Raw genomic sequence first — 20,732 nt, 5'->3', positions numbered from 1 at the left:
AGGCAGCCAGCACTATGCCAGCAGGCAGACAAAGATCTGAGCGCCCTGACATTATGCTAATGGAAGCGTTTGGCTGGTTCTTACATGACTTCACACCACATTGCTCATCTCAATTATCAGATACTGTAAAGGCTGCTCAGTGAGATGCATGCAACTTGTACAAAGCAGGGAAAAAATCGGAGTCAGAGATACTAATTGTTGTGCCCCCCTCCACATGATCCTGGATGGTTCAATGTGAAAAATACAACTTGTTATAATCGGGTGCGCAGAATTACAGTCCTAAGTGATACTATGAAATTATGCATGCCTGAGAATGAATTAATGATGACGATGAGACGCTTTCCTCATAGACTGAACCCAAACATTAAAGTGTAATATTTCTCATGGTTAGTCAAGAACACAATTAAGATTACAAACAGATTACTTTATGTTTGTTATAAACAATTAACAGTCCAGTGTACTCAATCAAACTTATCCTCCTTAAAGCGTGTCATCTGGCCTAAACAACCCACATATCCACTTGTAAATATTGAGTCGTATTGTGAAAAAAGTACCATCTGTCTTCGAAGGAAAAAAAAACTATAATACCCTAAAGCGGATTCAAAAGATTTCATAACAATGGCTCCAGCTCCAGCTTGGAAGGCTGTGCCAACAATGCTATTGAATACATGAGGTGATGATGTTTTCTCTTATCATGTTCTTACGCTTGCACTAAAGCTAACACTGCGTCAAGAGTTGCTGCTAGATGTGGCAGGGTTATTTTCTTCCATTTTGGATGAGGGCAAAGATGAAGAAACCTTGCTTTAGGGAAATGCACCTGTCCCATTCTGGATTCCAAACCTTCCACTCTCTGCAACCAGCATTCTAACATTTCACCTTCTTGTATGCCAGGGAATGAAAAGTATGTGAAGCAGTAAAGACATCTGAATTTGTGAAGTAAAACCAAGGTTAGCTCTATTTTTTTGACACGGTCTTATACATATGCAAGAGCTCTTTAAATAAAAAAAGAATTACAACCGCAGCAGTTTTAGGTCTTCACACAATGTCACACATTTCCTGGAGGTTATCGTTAAAAATTACATAAATTTAAATAGCAACACCATCTTCCATTAGGTTAATGTATTCAGAGTGATTTTTTAATATCCTGCTGTGTTATTGAAATATTCCACCACTGCTCTTAACACACCCAGTGTAAAACAAATCATGTTGGTAATTCTCTGAACCTTCTCCGCCTCGAAGGACCCACGAAGCGGAGGCATTGAATGTTGTTGGCTGCAATCACATGCTGGAATACACGCGGACGATCAAGCGGACGTGGCACAAAGTAACTGGAACCCAAGCGACGGCATGAGTGATTTGAAGGCTTAATGTGGCTCTCCACAAGGCAGAGTTATAGCTTGTGATTTGCATCATAACGTCTGTTAAATTTCCACTTTTGCAAATGAATATCGCTAAATGACAACCTGACGGGGAGCCAGATGGGGGAGGTAGGAGTGACACTTTTTCACATTGTATTTTCCACCCATGGCGGACCTAATTCCATATTACTACATCTATAAGCCGTGCATAAATACAAATCAAATAGCATTTTTTTTCAAACCTCATAATCCCAGGATAATCTTCATCTACAATATGAGCGTCCCTAAATGGAAGGAAGATTCACAAATGAACATATTTACATCAGTCCCATTAGTGCAACACTGAGAGATACTGCTCTGAGATTTGCCGCCGCTGCTTTGAAATGCCTGTAGGCATTTAAGAATTTTATTAGAAGCACTTTACCGCTCACCATGCCATGGTAAGTAATGTGCTTTAGTACACATATAATGCAGTGGATTACAAGTGGATATTAATAAATCATCTGTTTTATTTATTACTGCTCTTTTACCACAGCAAGTAATGACATGTTTAATCTCTGTCATGGATTCAAGGGCTTTTGTGCACGTCCTGCATGTGTGTATGTCCATGTGTGTGGTGTGTTTGTGTGTGTGTGTTTGTGTGTGCATGTGTGTGTGTGTGTGTGAAAAAAGCCTGACTTTGGTGTGACTGTAAGCGCCTGCATGCTTGTTGACCTTAATACACAGGATGCATGTACAGTGAGTGTACAGTAGGTGTTAACACAGCAGGTGTCTTCACATCTGAGTGTGCATTTATGATTATTCATATGTGGCTACATACTTGCAAACTCGTGTGTGTCTGTGTGTGTGTGTGTGTGTGTGTGTGTGTGTGTGTGTGTGTGTGTGTTTATGTGTGTGTGTGTGTGTGGTGTGTTCCTCCTGTGAGTCGATGCATGTATATCTACATTCTTCAGCAGATTAAAGAGACGTGCATGCACTCCTCAGTCCCTTAATGACAGACAGATCAAAGCGCATCATGTTCCTGGCTGAGTTGAAGGGGATCATTAGTGATGGGTCAACAGGGCATCATTAGCCAGCATGCTACCCTTGCAGCATGTTTACTCTGAGCCTAATTGTATGTGTGTGTACCTGTGCATGTGTGTGCGCTTGTTCGCTATCATCAAATGCATCCATATTGCTCTCTGATCTCTGCACAGCGTGTGGGAGGAACATGGTCCTCTCCTGTGGCCCATTTCCCCACTGACAAATGCCGCTCCAGTGGTGAGAGCTAGCCTCATCTATTGTACCTCCTGCCTCCATCAACTCACTTTCCATCTATTATGACCCAACAGGCCGATCTTCATGGCTGAAGCTCATTGTAAAACCCTAGCCTTTCTGATTCAATAGGCTCTGGAGGGTTCTGACAATGACCAATTCACTCATGACTATTATTCATCACAAAACCTTTGCAGCTCTCCAATAAAATCCACCACCCACCTTTCCCACTCTGTTTGGTATGCTGCAACAATCCATCACCTCCAAATACTGTGCTACCGATGTACCCAGCACGCACACAAACACTGCGCACATACATCACTTTCTCTTACGACTCCACTGAACAAACTCTTTCTCACCTCAGAAATTGCTATTTGGTGCAGGGCTATTCCTTCTCTCAGCAGTTTCACATAAATTCTTTCTTCCTTTGCAAACATTCCCGCCTGGCTCCCTTCTACCATGCGCCCTCCTCAACCGCAAACTGCTCTTTTCCACTGCCAGCCATGTCTCTCTCCCTCCCTCTCTCACCTTCAGATGCCACCCGTCCAATGCCTCCATGCCTGACTGCTTTGACAGGCCTGAGATTCAGGCGGGGGGGATTTGATCCCTCTGTGGAGCCGAGCTCTAGCTGTGGGGTCCACTCTCCAACCGCCGGACGCAGAGCCCTGAGCCAGCGATTAAAAAGTCATGAAGGCTTTTAGGGGCATGCAGGGCTGCATTTTCCCCACTCTTCTGTGGATTGGCTGCCTGAAAATAGTCTTTGTGTTCCTGAGACAACAGTGGAATATGCAGGAGGTGGGGAGTTTGAGGAGATGCGGGTTAACAGAGCAGCAGTGCGTGGGCCACCTCGCTCTCCCATGTGCTCTTAAGCGGCACTCTCCCTGCCCCATGCTTCCTCAGATGAAACACCCACAGTCTATATGTACTGTACATCATTGGCCCCTATACGAGCATTGTGTCCGAGCTTTACAAGAGCCAGACAACAGTTCTGTCGGAGCTTCTCCCTTCCTTGTCTAACATGCAAATATCAGTCCTGGCAAGTGAGGATCACATCCAAAGTCAGACCCTTTATACCTCACAACAAAACACCTCTTTGTATGGCTCTATAGCCAGAAACACCTGGCTGTAAATAGAGTATCGATGCCTTCTTGGAGATGAATAAATGCACTAATGAGAATGGCTGTGAGCTTGTAAATCATCCACCTGAGAGGCTTGCTTTCAAAAGGTGCACACAATCACGAATGACCATTTGCTTTATAATGGCTGCAAGGACAGGTCGTATACAACAATACATGTGTGAAACAAGACCTTAATGTGCTGGGAGGAAAAAAGCAACAGCCTCTCACCATTGGTTAAGTCCCACCAACAGCAGCCATCCATACCATTGTCAGAAATAGAAGGCAGCCACTAATGGAATCAATAAAGCCTTGCAAATATTACAGGACAAGAGAGCCTCAAGGCAATCAATTCCAATCCATAGGACGATGGAAGGTTCTACTGTGGCTGTGTTTCAGGTTAAAAAATCAATAAAGTCAGTTTTGAAAACAAAAGGAAAAAAATAAATAACAACCTTATCGCCGCGGCACCCCTCAGTCTTTCGATCAGACCCTCTATCCTTCCTCCCATCATTCTGACCCCAGTGTTGGTTCCTCTTTTTTTTCCTCTAAGTTTGACATCGCCGACTGCGCCTCCCAATAGGTATCAGCAACCACAGGGAGTGCATCCAGAAAAGTAGTGGGAGACAGCTTTTGAAGAAGGAAGAAGCTAGTGGATGTGACAGGCTGTTGAAAGCCTGGGAGATAACAGCATCTGCCTCTGGAAGTCTTAACAGGTAGAGAGGTAAGGTACGGGGGAAATGGATGGGTGAGAAGGCCAGGCAAATACTCTGGATAATAGAATATAAAAACAATGTTGCCTCCGTTTCTGCATACATCGGGAGGCGGAAGGAAGTCAGGCTGAGTGACAGAAAGTGAAGCGTGGAGGCAGTGCAGAGAATAAGAAGCAGGGTATATTAAAAACAGATTGCTTCCATTTCTCTCTGGGGGCAGATTTTTTTTTTTATGCACAAGGTTGTAATCCCTAGTTTATGTTCTGTAGTAACTAGCTCAATAAAATACATCAACCCAGCACATAAAAGTGAATAAAAGAGAGTATATAAAAGTGTGTCAGGGCGGCAGGAAGCTATAGAAGTCAGGACCGCCCAGAGTGATCACTGATTTATTGATGCATTGATGCCTGGTAGCGCATTGACGAGTTCTGCAACTTCTGATAAACAGGCGATAATGTCAGCCTTTTCTCTGGTAGACGTGCAGTTAACAGGCCTCATGCAGCTCCCAGGTCTCAAACCTAATGAGCAGGTAGTTGGAGGGAGAGGATGAACGGTGCTCTCCCCGCTTGCTCACCCTCTGATGCCACTTGCTGTGTTTTCGCTCTCTCATGCACAACGCTCCTAGAGAGAACAATCAGACAGAGCTGCAGCTTCTGCCAGCGGCTATCAGTGTCTCTTTAACAACTCCACCTTCCCTCTGCGGTAGCAGACATGTGGGGGGAAAGTCTATGTCGTGTGTGTGTGTATGTGTGTGTGCGTGTGTTAAATGGCCATGCATAAACCCTCTGGTGGCCGGTTTAGCATAAACAGGCCATTCTAAATTGCTTGAAGGCTACACAAACAGTGGCCTCACAAGGGCACCCAACAAGTGTACGGTTAATAGCGGAGCCGCATGTCACTGCTCATATCGCACTGCCCTCGGGCTTGAAAACCTAAGTACCAGGTTGACTGTTTCATCACCTAAAGTGCCTGCCTGCCAATGAATGTGTGCGTGCAACAGGAGAGATAAATCAGGCAGATACGTGCATAAATCAGCTGTTCCACCATAGTTTATGTTTTGCGCTCCATGCATCATGCAGATATGGATACTGCTTGGTTCACACCCTGAAAAACGACTTTATCCTGATCTGAAAGATATTTCACAGCACAGCTCAATTAATTGAATTTACAATGGAGCCATACGAGAAATCCATAAAACGGCTCAAATAGAAAATGCACCGGACAGATAGAGTGTGTGTGTCTGTAAGTGTGTGTGTAAAGAGAGAGAACAGAGGAGAGTGAGAGAGACTGACCGCATCAACTTCAGGGCCCCTTGGCAAAGCGTATGTGGTACCCGACTGCCAACTTGCGAAAAATGTCAATTACTCTCCCTACATCTAAAACTTTTATGAAGGCTTCTAGGCTGTATCAAAGCCTTCCACCTCACCAGCTCCCTCGAAAATATTTTCTCACACAGAAAATCAGCTTTATTATTGAGAGCGTGGCTTCAAGTTTATTAGTGTTTGTCAGGACTTTCCTTCGAATAGCCGTCCAAGGAGCCGTTGTGCATATCAAAAATGATCTTATTGATTCTAACCTACCTTCCTCGTTGTGAACAGGAGGACTGGACTGTCAAAGAAAAACCTCAGATCTGTTGCCGTCAGAGGAAGGTCTGTGAAGCATTGCAAAGACAACTGCTTGTAGACACGCAGGAAACATGTAATGGTAGCAAACACAGATATGATTCTGGAAGGAAATTAGAAACAAACAGAGAAACAAGATATAGAGTTGCAGCCAATACCTTGTGAAACCAAGGTTGAAATAAAAAAAGAGTGAGTGATGATGCCAGTGATCACAACATCGAAGACTTTTCTTATTGGCTGGCTATGAGACCCCCTGGCCTCACTGTGAACTGACCCAGCACCAGACTCCACAGCAGAGAGTTGTGTATATATTTCCCAGCAGTGCAGAGAAACAGCAGCCCTGATCTTTCTACTTCCATAAGCAACACTATTTTAATCCCTTCTGGATCAAAGGAGACAGCAAGCTTTGCCTCCCTTTCATTAGGAAGGGATAGAAAACTGTGAGGAAACTCTCCCCTCTCTCCAGGACCGAACAGCCAGGTTTGATCAATCAATATCAGCGCAGTGTCTGTGGCCTAAGTGCTCCAGCTCTAATCACTCTCCTCTGAAATATGGAGGGTAAGGTTCAGGGACCAGAAAGACACCCGCACAAACTTTCATCAAAACACTCTTAGGTCTGGGAATGAGTCAAATTATACTGCGCTTTGTTATGTTCTGCTCCGGCAGAAAATCTGGAGCCTGACAAGCACTGCCTCGCTACTTAAGTCCCATCGCTCAAAACATGAAAGTCTGGATGCTGGTGAAAGGACAGAATAGGGATCAGCCAGGCTGACGGAGTGGCTAAGTACAACTGGGCTGCTGTCTGACTTCGCCATTGTTGTTCACTGGTGGAATGTACTCTTCTTAATCACGAGCTAAACCTGCAGAACAATTGACCCATTTTCATGTGCGGCGTCTTATCTCTGAATGCGTGCTCATATCTCATTTAGAAGTGTTAAAATCCCTCTTCAATCTAGGTGATCTGTTCTCACCAACCTGCCTCCACAGTCCTCTAATCCACTCAGATCTAATCCAATGCATATCAGTCACAGAATAGCATGTTTATATATGGAGAGCTGTGCTGTCCCATGTGTGTTTGAAACTGTTAGGATTCCTCAAAGCTATGTTACTCATTACTTGCTGCTATTTTATGTATTTGAATTCCCCCCCTATTCATTTTATTAATCCCTTCCTTGATTACTTTTCTTGGTTCTTTTGTAAATCCACAAAATTACTGCTTGCATGAACGCTTTTCTTGCAAAAGGTTAACCCTTAAATCCTTGAAGTATCAAGCAGACCGGAAAGGTTGTTGGTTTATCAAAAAGGATCAAAATCAGTCTTTAATATTTATAGTTCTGACTTCTAACTCAAGCAAAAGTTAGGAGAACATTTTCATATTTATCTTAGAGGGAGTGTGGCATTTTAATTTGTAACATCTAGGTCACATTTAGGCTAAAGTAATCATAGTTCTTCAGTGGAAATCACAGAGGTAAGCTCACATCTAAAATTGGATTAACAGGTCCAACCCCTAATAACGGATTCAGTTGAACTTATTTGTGCGGAGATTAATCACATTAGTCTCAAAGAGCCACACACCCACATTCAAAAACAACAAATCGCTGGTTGCTTTTCACTGTGGTATAAAATCACTCATGATTTTTGGCAGGTTCTCGCTGGAGGGAGTTTGACATATTTTCTGCACACGTTTCACAGGGAAAGAAAGCTATGTCTAATAATTTTATAACGTGGGTGAAAAGCAACCCACTGCTGTGAAACTGTATATACTGACCAATGGTTTTAGACTTTTTATGACAGCTAAGGTTATGTTTTTGAACACAGAATCATTGTTGTGCATATATACAAGTGCAAATGAGATGTGCAGGCTCATTTTAAACGCAATCATTGTTCCTACAAGGTCAGAGTCTGCCTTCAATACAAGACGAAAATTTCCTATTTGCTGATGTAAATTGCATTTTTGATAGCCAGATAATATTGTCAAAGAGAATGGTGAAGAAAAGTTTGCAGACGAGATTGAATGCATATAAAAAGTTCCAGTAGTTAACTTTGAGCTTTCTTGTAAGAGAAGTCTGCATGGAGGTTTTTGTGCTGTGTTGCTCAGACATGATGATAAACAGGTGTAGAGATTTGTTTAAATTGGTGACTGTTAAAGTGAGACAGTGTTTTCTACATGAAAATGTGACTGATGGATGTGCTACATTGCATATAAGTTGCTTACATACTGTATCTAAAGGCCCTGTTTATATAATCTGTGTTTGTGTTTGCATGTGTTTATCAGTCTGACAGTCTACCTACACAGCAGAAGAGGGGTGTTACTGAAGGATTACCATCGCGGTGACAGTCTGTCTGGAGCTCAAAAATCGGTCTTTTTTCCTTGACTGGATGCCAGTCAGCCTCCCTCTTTTACCCAACGCTCCACTTTCCCTTCCTCCAATCCTCAGTTTCCTCTCTCCGCATCCCTACTCGATGAAATGAGAGGGGATGGGCTCTGTCAGCACGAGCAACGGTGGCATTATTGTCAGCATGAGCTGTCTATCGTAGTGTGTCGGGCCGGACCCCTCCTGTCGGGCTGTCACCGCAGTGCGGGGATGAGATGCGAAAACTTGCGCGGATTTGTCGAGGGGAAATAAGCATGGCACCCGACTGATCTGACACCCTTATCTTCATGGTATCAGCTCCCTCGCACATAGACAAGTCAGCCAACTGAATCAAATGTAAGGAACAACAAAAAATCAATATAAAGCACATCAGAGGCTGCCCATCTACTGTTTCATATGAAATTAATATGACATAAGCAGCTGATGCCAGGCCCAAGGAGCGTCGGAGTGAAAGAAAGCCAGCAACCAGAGCCCTGACCTACAAACAGCTTCACTGAAGTTAAACAGTAGACTGGACAGTGCCAAAATGAGCATCCATCTCTCCCTCTCTCCTCGTTGCTTTCAAACAGCCTGCCAAGTTGGATCTGAAATCTGAAATCATCCCTGCCAGGAAAAAAAGACATCTGGAAGCAATACTCTTATCTAAAAAAAAAGTGGTGTAAAGCACAAACTTGCACATCGAATTTGTGATTTTTTTTAGATGTCTGCTTACAATTCTGTGTGTCATCTCTAGAGGATACATGAATCCGGCTTGTGAACACTAGCTTTCTTATTTTTTCCCCCTGACTCCCTGGGTGTCTGAGCTCTGCTCGGGGGAGTGAGTGCGGTGTAGACAGGAGCGAAGCCACCAGCTGCTGACCTTTACTAACATCACACAACAGCGGGGAGCGCCTCGGTTTACCTGACTCACATCTTGAAAACAGCTAATCAAAAATGTCTCTAATGGGCTACCACCTGTGAGGAGCTGTGTATGTGTGTCTGTTTACTGATGTTTCTGCATGTGTGTATATGTTTGGTGAGACATACTCTCAAACAAGGTTTTGACGACTAGTCGACAGGGAAAAGAAAATTACCTCTTTGACCCACTACAAAGCAGATGCTGGATGTGCAAGGCCTCAAAGTTGGTGTGTGTCAAAAGAATTTCATAAATCAGCTCTGAGTTTGATGCTTCACCTTTAATTTGTAGTAACCACATGACCCTAAAGCTTCTGTGAGGAGTTTTTAGCTTGCTATGAGACTGACTGAAATCAATAGCAATTTCTCTTTATGAGCTACAACAGGAAACAAAACCATACACAACAAGACTGACCATTTCTTTAATGTGATTTGCAATGACTGAAACTGCTGCAAAGGGAGTCGCTGTCACACCAGACAATTGACAGAGATGAAGAATCAGTCTTTCCTAAATTTTCCTTGAGTCGTCATCAGTATTCCGTTAATTGTGAGGCAATAAATATCTGAAACTACCTTTTTTAAAAGCATGTTATTTTCAGGGTTCCCACTCTTTTCCAGAGATAATTTTCCAGGACATTTTCAGTGATGATCAAGCTGGTATGGCAGTCTAAATTTAGTTCCTAATTTAGTTCCTAAATAGTCTAATATGTTCCTCTCAGTGGAAGTTTACATTGAAAGACGTGCAGTCTATGAAATCATCTCTTACATGCTTAAAAAATGATGGGAATTGATTATAGAATAATGCGGCCACAGATGTAAATCACTTTATTAGTACAACCCAATAACAATGATGGACAACTCTCATCTCAGCTTTCTCTTTTATCAAAAAATGTAAAATTAGCTAAGTAAAAAACAAAAGAGCCAGCAAATGAATCTGGAAGCTGCCTTACTGTAATATATAATAAATAATAAATAATGAATAATAATAGTGATCAGAGTATCAGTGCATTAAGTGACCTTAATAGAACTGAATGACAAAAATGGCCACACGTTTCTCAACTCAACTCAACTCAACTCAACTCAAATATACCTGCTTTATCATGGATAATCATCCAGCAAAGTGGTCAATATAAAACAAAGCAAATGTCACATTCAAATAAAAATGTTTATTTGAGTTACAGTAAACTCCGGAAAAATCGCACCGGTATACAAGACGCACTCTGTATTTGAAGATCTCCCAGAGATTTAAAAAAGTGTAAACTGTCTTCCTGCGTGGTGATGTCTCTTGTGATCAGCAATGTCTACAACGTGCAGTTTCTGTGCAGCTGTGTCGCTCTTTTTGTTCCGTTTGTTTTCACTATCGGGAGTTTGCACTCCTACTAGCTACAGTATGGTAATTGAGCTCTCAGCCTTCAGGGAAAGTTGTGAGGCACAGACCCCCAAGCTCTCTGCTCGACTCCGCTGGTCAATCTTTAACTTAAATATAGGAATCTTTGGATCAAAAGAGCACTCCACAAGGTGAATTTACCATAAAACATAAACAATATAGCCTACCCCTGTTTTCTGTGATTGCATATTTATGACCAAGTGAGGGAGAAAAGCCGGTCCGGTCTGTGTCGCTGTCTTTTCCAGCACAGTGTGCACTCAGCTTTCAATGAATGGGGATGAATTTTTTAATCGTGTCACGCAGTCATGTTGGAATAATTTCCCAGGACATTTTACTTGTTCGCCCCTTTTTCCAGGTGTTTTCCAGTACTGGAAAACTGGTCACTGGTTTTCAAGGTTTTCCAGGTTATCCAGGACGCGTGGGAACCCTGTATTTTGTCTGTGTTGTCTTACCGTAGTTAAGCTGCTGCAGTGTCCTACTGTTTCTTGCTGCCACTGTGATAGAAATAACTACACCACTGTGCTTTTGTATGGCACATTTCACTTTAAAAAAGACCCAGACGACTCAGGTGACAAGTCTAAAGCAATATGCACTTTGAAATATCACCAAAGTACTTTTAGTTTGAGCCACCTACAAGCTTAGCATACAGGTGCAGCTAAACAGACTGATGTCAGCGGGCGAACGAGTCACAAAAGCCAGCAGCATTTTTCAGGTGAGGGACTTCTGTTTTTTATAGTTAGCTTCTTTGAGCGAGACATAGTACAATAGTGACTGACTTATCAATGTCTTCTTTTGTCAACCTCACAATCCTCAGCTCTCAACATTACTGAAGGTTTAAGTAGTTAAGAGGTGTTTTTGTTAATTATTTCCATATTGTGTAATAGTGTTAACCTCTTTAAGAATAATAAAAAAAAACTTTATATTACACAGAGAAAGCACTGTGAAGCTGTCTCATACCTCCAAGTCATTGTCTCAGACCACCCTGGTGTAGCAGTGCAACATTTATTTGAATAATAAATCTAAAAGTGAAGATCATGGAGTAAATTTCATGGCCTTCATTTGATTCCCAAATCAAGTAGTGTTAGAATTGTTTTATATCGTTCAATTTTTTATACATAAATATACTTAACAGAATTATAATGCAAAATAATGTCATTTTTAACATGCCATTGAAAATGGGATCAACTATGGGACACTGAAACTCAGCGATAAGTCATGACAACAAAAATAGTAATAACGAAATCGCAGCCCTATTTTTTCCGTAAAATATTAGAGTGACAAGTCTGACTTTCAAAAGACAGCAGGGATTCTTTGTCAGGAAACATGACTTACACATGGGCAGGTCAACATCAGCAAGATATAACGTTGACCACAGGTGGACGCCAAAGAAACCACAAAGTTCCAAATAGGAGCTTTAATAACTGCCGCTATGTTCAACACCAAAACCAAACCTTAAGAAACTTGCAAATTACAGATGTTGAATTTCTACTACTCTTTAATCATAGGAACCTAATTATGAATATTAAGACATAAAAAGTACTCACTGGTTTATTGGTAGTTTGCGTTTCAGTGATTAAAAGACGTTTTATTTGTCTCAACCATGTGAAAGTGACCTGTCATTGAACTACTCATAATTAGACTTAGATTTACTTGTGTCTTCATTCACTGTTACATTTGTAAGTTGTGTTCCTGCTCTGGGCTCAATTCTTCCTCAAGGTCTATATGTGCTTAGGGCCAAAGTGCTGCCAGAGAAGAAAGGGAAATTACTCTGAATAAATCCCCTTTCCCACACCCCTAACCCACTTCTGAGAACCATCTTGCCCTTTTTCCTCTGCACAGGAATCCATCCCACCTCGTGACTCTATGAGCAAACCTCCTCACAATCCCTCATAATCAGCGCTGCTCCTTGACAGAGTCGGTCTCCACAGCTACTAAGGCTGTCCTGATGAGGGTGTGCCTCACATCAATAAGATGGGGTAACACTCTAAAAGTAGTTGCTTATTGATCAGATCAATAGCGGGTGTTTGTCTCTTTGAAAGGAAGAGGAAATGTAAGGAAAGGGGGGCCGGGGGGAGGAAAGAAAAGTGTATGGGTAAAGCAGAAGGTGAGAAGGCAGGAAAGGGAAAAAGGGTGAACATGGGTGAGGGTGCTGGGAGGGAGTGGCTTGGCTGCTATAATAGCTCCCAGAGAGTAGGAACTCAATCAGTGGCCAGGCGAGAGGCCTATTGTGCGGGGGTGTAATGGGAACTGTGAGATTTTAGTAAGAGAGAGCAATTGCATGTGCTCCTCATCAGGGTTTCTATTGTGGTGCTGGTGGTCACAATGACGTCAGGGGGAGATAGAAACAAGGTATTTACTGTCTCACATTCCAAAGAATAGACAGGCTCCCAGAAAAAGGGTTCCACTTTGACGTTCGGGGCTCTGTTGCCTATAATTGTCATGGCAACCTCTTGTTCGATCTGTTTCCTTCCTCAATTCCTCTCACTCCATTATTCCTCCAACTCTTTTTGCCTTCTCAGTCTCTCTATTCTCTCTCTTTCTCTATCTATTTCATTTCTTTGCTCTTTCATTTGTCTATCATTTCCCCCCGACTCCCTCCGTCTGCCATTGTGACAGCGACAGAAAGTCAACCTTAGCAAGTTTTGTCTTTTTCAGTGATTGCATGCCTTGCAAACTTGTACTATGGCTATTAAGGAGGCAAGTGAAGGGAGCTGGGAGAAGGCGTGGGAGGACAGTGCCGTGAGAAGGTGTATCAGCTTGACTAGTGATGGACGCAGCCTTGTTTGCTTGATGCTGTCGGAGAGAAGGGTTCTCAAGAACACACACCATAAATGCGTCGGGGAACTGTTTATTCATTTCACCCTGAGTCTATGAAGATAACTATAGGTAAAGGGCAAGTTGTTGATTGCTCTGTGTTTGCGTACAGCTTCATGGGAGGAAAAGAATAGATTTTCTGTCAGTATAGGTTAAATTATAATTCCCTCACTGCTGAGATTCCCATCAACTATCCAGCTGCCTTCACTGCAGTAAAATACCCATCCTGTGTTCTCTTAAAGGACCATACTGCCTCTTTTCAGAGCTAGTTAATGTGTTTGACTTAATTGCTGTCTCTCAACGGTTTTCAGCAAGCAACTTGCAAACCTTGGGTTTCTTTGAATTCAAACAAAAGAGCCTTAAGTACAGGACATTTAAAAACGGTACATTACCGAGGACAATCAGGTAACTTAGACAATGACTGAAATGGATTCAGCGTCTGCCTGGAAGAAAGGAAATAGGCTCTTATGAGAGATAGGCAATGATTCCTTCAACTTGATAAACAAAAAGCTGGCTGCACTCAAGAGCGGCACAGAGATGTTTCAAAGGTATGGTACATCTTTTTTCACTTACATTTTTTCTGGGTGAGCGTTGTCACTATCCAGTCAGTACACTGGAAAAAATGCCCCTCCAAAACAAGACAATACTTTTACCTTGAAATAAGCAAAAAAATCTGCCTATAGAAAAAGTGAGAATTTGCTTGGAAAGATTTCTTAAAATAAGACGTAATATTTAGAAAACTGTGATTTTAAAATTAGCAGGTAAAACTTTTAAGCAATATTTCCCCAGTATTTTATAGCTTAGTGTCTCAGAATAAGCCAGGAATGCTAACAATTAGAATTTTTTCACTCAAAAAAAGATTTTTGCACTGATAAATTTCATGTCAACTTCTTCATTTGAGATATATTCACCTTAATTTGAGTAGTATTATAGCGGCACTTTTAAGACCATCTTGTACTTGAAATAAGATTACAAAGTTTAATTTGAGCATTTTGAGAAATAATGTCTTCATATAGTTAGCTGGATATACTAATATTCAGCCATGTTGTTTTTTAGGATAAGCCAACTGTGCTCAAAAGTAGGTGTTTCATTGTGTGCATGTAGTTTGAGGATATATATTTTTTATCAGATTTAGAAGAAACAGTGCCTGAAAACTGTAACCCACCCTTAAAAAAACAAAACGTTTCTTTCTTTCTTTTATCATTGGAGCTGTTTTCTGATATATTCTACAATAAAATGCATTTACTTAAATCAAGTCAAGGGTTTGTCTTAAATCAAGATTATCCATCTTGTTCCTTCTAAATTACAACTCAAAACAAGATAATTTCAAGAATGTTTGACTTAGCAAGATATTTAAGACCCATTGTCTTAAAACAAGTCCTTCTATCTTGCTCATATGTTACTTGTTAAGTATATGTATCTTAAATTATGTGGGATAAGACATTTTGACTACAAATGAGACAATTTCACTTGGTAAGATTTTGAGTTTTTGCAGTGTAGTTGGTAAGGGTGCAGCTCCCCTTAGCACATTTACCGGTCTTGCATAGCAAATTGCAAATAATTATCACAGAAACAATCCACCAATGTTGCAGTGCTTGAGTCCGGGACTCCTAATTTCCAGGACCCAACTTGGACTTGAACACTTATGTCTCGGACTCAGACTCAGACTGGAGTGTTGACTGCATTAAGATTCAGAAGATGGAGAAAAGGAACTGGACTTATTCATTGATAAAAACTCTTTTTTTTTTTTTTTTTGTACGAGGCTCTGATAACTTATTGAGTTTGAGCCAGGGCTAACACATTACTCGTGACATTACACAGTATGATTGGCTATATGTTTGCATGATGATGTTTTACATTGTGATTGGATGTGCGTCAGAGAGTTTACATATGTAGTTTTAATGGTCTTTATTGAAAAGTAAAATGCATAAAGTCATTAATAGATATAAAAAGTTAAGAGCCAAGCCAGGGGGGGAGTTCTCACACTAATGCATTACATACAGAGCATAAATGAGGAGTTTTGGAGTAGGGGCTGACATTTTTTCAGGAATCCTATGGGTCACGGGATTCCTGCTGGATGGGAGTTTTTCGTTTTGCTATTAATCATGTGATTGGGACAGTACAGGATAAAAAAGTTAACGGGAGCAGACAGGAGCGGGAAGGTCTAGAGGGACTGTTGTTAAGTCTTACTTGTGATAGCAAGAAGTTTTCACATTTTACACATCTGCACCACCAGGTAAAGTGGGAATCTCTCCTGCTCTCCAGTTTAGCTCTGAAGTTTCTCCTCATTTTCCTCCGGTGCATTGAATCTCCTTTTCCTCTGTAAACCCCGGCTCATAAAGGTGTCCACGTGTGTCCGCAGTAAACGGCATGACATCGGCGCGGAATCACTCATTAAGTTTAGTTGTATTTTTCCGACTTTGAAGCTGCAGACCTGAACAGCTGATCAGTGCGCTGCAGGCTGAGGAGCACGTCTGTATTTACTACACTGCATCACAATATGTATAGCCAATCACATTGTGAAACATCACTAGCAGGCCCAGGACCCCAAGCCGTTCTGATACCTACACCGTCTTATTCAACAACAGTTTCTTCTAGGATGCCTCGAGACGAGCTAACTGTGGTGCATTTGCTGTGAGAGGTTACAGCAAATGCAAGCAACTTTAGTGCAACATGTTCAACATGTAAAAGATCCACCAAGGACCATACAGAGTCAAGCTTCAACAAACATCTGTCCAGGATGCACCCAGTAAAGTGTGTTATGCTACAGTAAGCCTTCTTTGACTGTTACATTACTGTTAGCATTAATTATGTCACTCAAAGTAAGCTAACGGTTATGTTAGCAACCAAAGTGACTCAACCACCGCGTTGAAGCAATCTGGTAAGTTTAAATTCTGATTAACAGATGAGTTGAAGATATTTTTGAGTTTATTAGACACCCGAAGTGAACCCACCACATCAGAGGAAATAAGTAGGTCTCCCAATTAAGAGAGTGGTGCATATTTACAAACAACGCACAGTGTTGTATCTTCATCATAATTTTAATCTCCAAACACACCAACCAAATTGGTCAGAATCTAATTGCAAATAAAATAAAATGTATTTCCTACACATCGATCTTTTTGGATGGGCTCCTTCCAAACTAGTTAAAAACACTGGTGCCAGCAACATGATTCTTGCAGTCTTCATAAAAAAAGTTTCCCATATACACCATGCAGATGTCTTTGGATGAAGAAATAAAACAGACAGCTTCACTATTTACTGATATATGAACATACAATGCACCACGTTGGACCTCTTTTCTCTGAGTTGCTGATCAGACACTGAAAGGATCACTCCACTCATACAAACATTGCAGTCGCATGAAAGATAATTACGCACTGAGGGCATTTCATTCCTTGAGACTCCGTGTGAAGGAATGGTCAACGCAACAATAGTTTACTGCTTTCTACCGAGGAATCCGTGTACAGCCCCTCAGTGATATGAGTACTAGAACACTTCACTTGACCTGCAGTGCACACAGCTGGAGAAGATATGATAAGATGTTGGGTTGATTCATGATTTGAGAAAAGTGATTCAGCTGTTTTGTTGAGTGTAAGTTTCTCCATCATTTAATGTAAAAGCAATATAAAAATAACCCCAATCAAACGTCTGATCTTTGTTGAATAATGTTCGTATGTATGGTGAATCAAACCAACTATAAGACTTGTGATTTGTTGCACCCCTTTCTGCTAATGTTAGCCTAAAGCACTTTGACATCAGTTGCTAGCAGACTCTACAATCCAGTGTTTAGCCCTGCTGAAGAAAACCAAGCGGCAACCTCCGGTCTAAAAATATGAGTCCATGAGGAAGTGCTACAAACTGCAGTTCATCGAGGATCCGCTTGAGGCTGGCTACGGAAGTACCGGAAACCACATAGACACCAATTAAAAAAGACGATCTTTACAGCAGAGATAAACATGTTTACAGCCTGGTATAAAAGACGAGTGTAGTCTGGATAGTTCATTTCTCGATCGGCACACACTGTACAGGGGGTGAATTTTTTTCTAACTCGGCAATTTTGAAGATATTGAGATTACGAGTCTTCCAATGAGAGGCACAGCTGACTTGATTGACAGGCAGGAACACTGTAGCTGTTGGCTAGGAGGCTCAAAGCCAACCTCTTTACGTCACAATCGCTCGACAGCAGCACCATGGCTGCCGATGATTGGCCTCAAAACAGCGCTCCAGAAACAGATGGGTGACGTCACGGATACTACGTCCATATTTTATAGTCTATTAATAGAACTTGAGCTCTTTCGAGTGTTTTCTTACCTAAAGACTACTCGACTTATCTGAATTGAAATTATGGGGCTTCCACTGTCCAGGCTGGAGATGACGTAGTTCACTTTGGCTTGGAAACAATAAATGAACTGTGGCCTGGCATTACATTAGCTTATTCTTTCGACGTATCCATGCACTCCTCCAATCCCAGCTGTACCCACTTCACGAGACTTCCTTATCGGCTACAGATGGACAAGAACAATATTGTAGAAATGACTGATGCTGTCATTATCCAGCAGAGGATGGTCTTGAAATATGTCTTGTATAAAAAACGTCTGTGGTCTTTTAAAATCTTACTTGATAGAACATATCTCAGTCTGAAATTTTCTCTTGTTCCAGGAACAGTGTCATTGTCTGTGAAATCACTGCACTTGTACTAAAACACAGTGAAGTGAATTAAATATACCAACCCATGAATCAAGTCAAGCTGAATCTTAGATTGCTGCAATTATCCAATCTAACTGGCAAATCTGTTCTCTTGTTTTTTAGGAAAGAAATAAAATCTTAACATGACTTGTTCTGACGGACTTTACTGGCAGCCACGTCATCTGACTGTGAGATGAATTTCGATTGAATTATGAGCTGCTATCATCACTCTCTGTTCTGATCTGGCTCAGTCCTAATGAATCCAAACCTACTCCTCTCTCTGGTCTCAGCCACTACTGCCTCTCCATCACGGCCAATCTGATAAAAGGATGAGAGAGGATATCATGTGTTCCTCACACAAATCCTGCCTGTAATCCGTACATTGTTGTTGTTCTACTTCTCTCACTGTAATCTTCTTGAAAGTCCATTCTGCCCCCCCTCCCTACTTCTATCCACCAAATTTAGAATATCAAACACCCTGATAAGACACAATCAGGGGGACACAAAGGCAGACAAAGGAAGACAAAAGAGACACTTTACAGAGGAAAACTTCACAAAGTTCTCTGTGAGAGAGTGCTTCGGAGAGTGCTGGAATGTGGTGTAATACTGCCACACATGTCAGCCATCTGATAATGAAGCAGGGCAGAGGGGGTTAGGGAGAAGGATTACATCCCCCCAACAGGGACGGGGACCAGCACAGGCCATATGTGGTCCAGTCCCTAATAATCCCATTTGCCGAAAACCCACTTAAAGCAGAAGATATCTGCAGAGAGGAGAGCTGATTGAGGGATGAAAAGATGTGTTTGAAATAAACGGATGACACTCTGTCGAGGACAAATGTGACTTGGAACAACAGATTAATTCTCTACCTTAAGTCCATCAACGCATCCTGAACAAAGCCGTGCCAAATGTTGTTTTCTCCATGTTTTTTCCCCTAAACCTTCCCACAGAGTTAGCTTGCCTTAACCAGTGTAACATTCACCAGTGTGTTTATTTCACTGTATGGCACGCTCCATCTGCTCGGTTCTGGGAATGTAAAGTGATTGCTGTCGCACATAATTTCTCTGATGCGGCTGGATATTTGTCGCAAGCGCTTGCAGAATAAGCCACCTGAAGCGTAGGTAAAGTTGCATGCACACATCCACGCAGGTAACAGTTTGTTCCCCAGACACACAGAAACAGACACACACTTGAAAACACAAACTCCATCTTCAACTGGCCTTTATTTTTATCCAGATGCTGACAGTTCCAATCATGTACGGCATCTAAACCCATTAGCATCAATAATACTCTTTGACAAAGGGAACAAAAACCTGCAAATGGATGCAGACACGGTGAGAAGCACAGTGAATTAGACTAACCCTGAAAAAGGCGCAATGCAGCACAGCTGACATAGACTATAAACCTGCAGACATGAGGAGAAGGCATATATTTTGAAGTGTAAAAATACACCAGGATGTAAAATCATGGTCCCCATTTGACATGAAAGGCGATATAGCTACACAGACACTTTTGTTTGGATTGGATGCTTGCCCATGATTAACAAGGGAAGAGCCAGGTGTTGTTGAGCCTCAGGGTCAGTTTGGGGCTCTGCTGGCTGCTCGATAGTGGCAAAGCTTCACTGAACACTGTAAACTTGACTGTATGCCACAGGATTCAATTTACAAGCTGTTGGTTTAAGCTGGCACGATGAGCCACCCTGTTGTTTGCACCAGGACACGCTGTCTGTTTTGGAGGCTTTTTGTCCTGCAGTTAACGAGCACTCTGACGCGAGAGAAGCTGTAATGGTCGATTAGGGCTGTGATAATGGTAGATTCTTTTGTGTGCTCCTCACAAGAGTAGAAAACCTGTCCTCATCGAGAGGAGGGAAAAACAAATGAGGAAAAAATAAACTCTTGGTTTGCAATCCTGCAAAGCCGGGTGCTTTTATGTGATGTGCTGACTGAGGGCTCAGTGCTCTCCGCCTGTGGATCTGGATCCCAGTCAAGGGGATCACGCATGCCCAACCTCCCCCAACTATCATCCACATCCTCCTCTCTCTCTTTTTCTCTCTCTCCACACACACACAAACACACACACAAACACACACATTTACTTACAAAGGTGTTCTTAGAGGTACATCGGGGCATTGCTCTGCATTCCTGCTGTTTTTCTTATGATTTTAGGGGTTATTCAAATTCATAAACAATGCTGCAGGCATTCCTCTGAATTTCAGAAAATGCCGACTGAATATATTAAATGAGTATTCCGACTTGAATATCTAATTTTGAAGCTTTGGATAAGAAACTACTTTCAAAGGCAACATATGGTAAATAAGCAGCTGAGAAAACAGGTAACAGACTGAAAGGCATGTCAGAGAGGATTTTAAAAAATGAAAGACAAAAAAATTCTGGTTAATATTTTAATGAAACTATGCTGGATATTTGCACATCACTTGTTAGTATTAACACATTCCAGCATCTACTGTGCATTTGGTACATATTGTGCATCTGGCACACAGATTCAGAGGGT

At 41.8% G+C, this 20,732-nt stretch overlaps 1 protein-coding gene across 1 annotated transcript in view; it reads right to left on the bottom strand.

Annotated features, from left to right (window-relative positions):
• Positions 1 to 20,732, bottom strand: part of sdk2a (sidekick cell adhesion molecule 2a) — a 100,768-nt gene that overhangs the window by 55,078 nt on the left and 24,958 nt on the right.

The sequence above is a fragment of the Notolabrus celidotus genome, chromosome 20, assembly GCF_009762535.1.
Source record: "Notolabrus celidotus isolate fNotCel1 chromosome 20, fNotCel1.pri, whole genome shotgun sequence".
In the NCBI taxonomy this organism is placed as follows: domain Eukaryota; kingdom Metazoa; phylum Chordata; class Actinopteri; order Labriformes; family Labridae; genus Notolabrus; species Notolabrus celidotus.
This window is presented reverse-complemented; position numbering and strand designations above follow the sequence as displayed.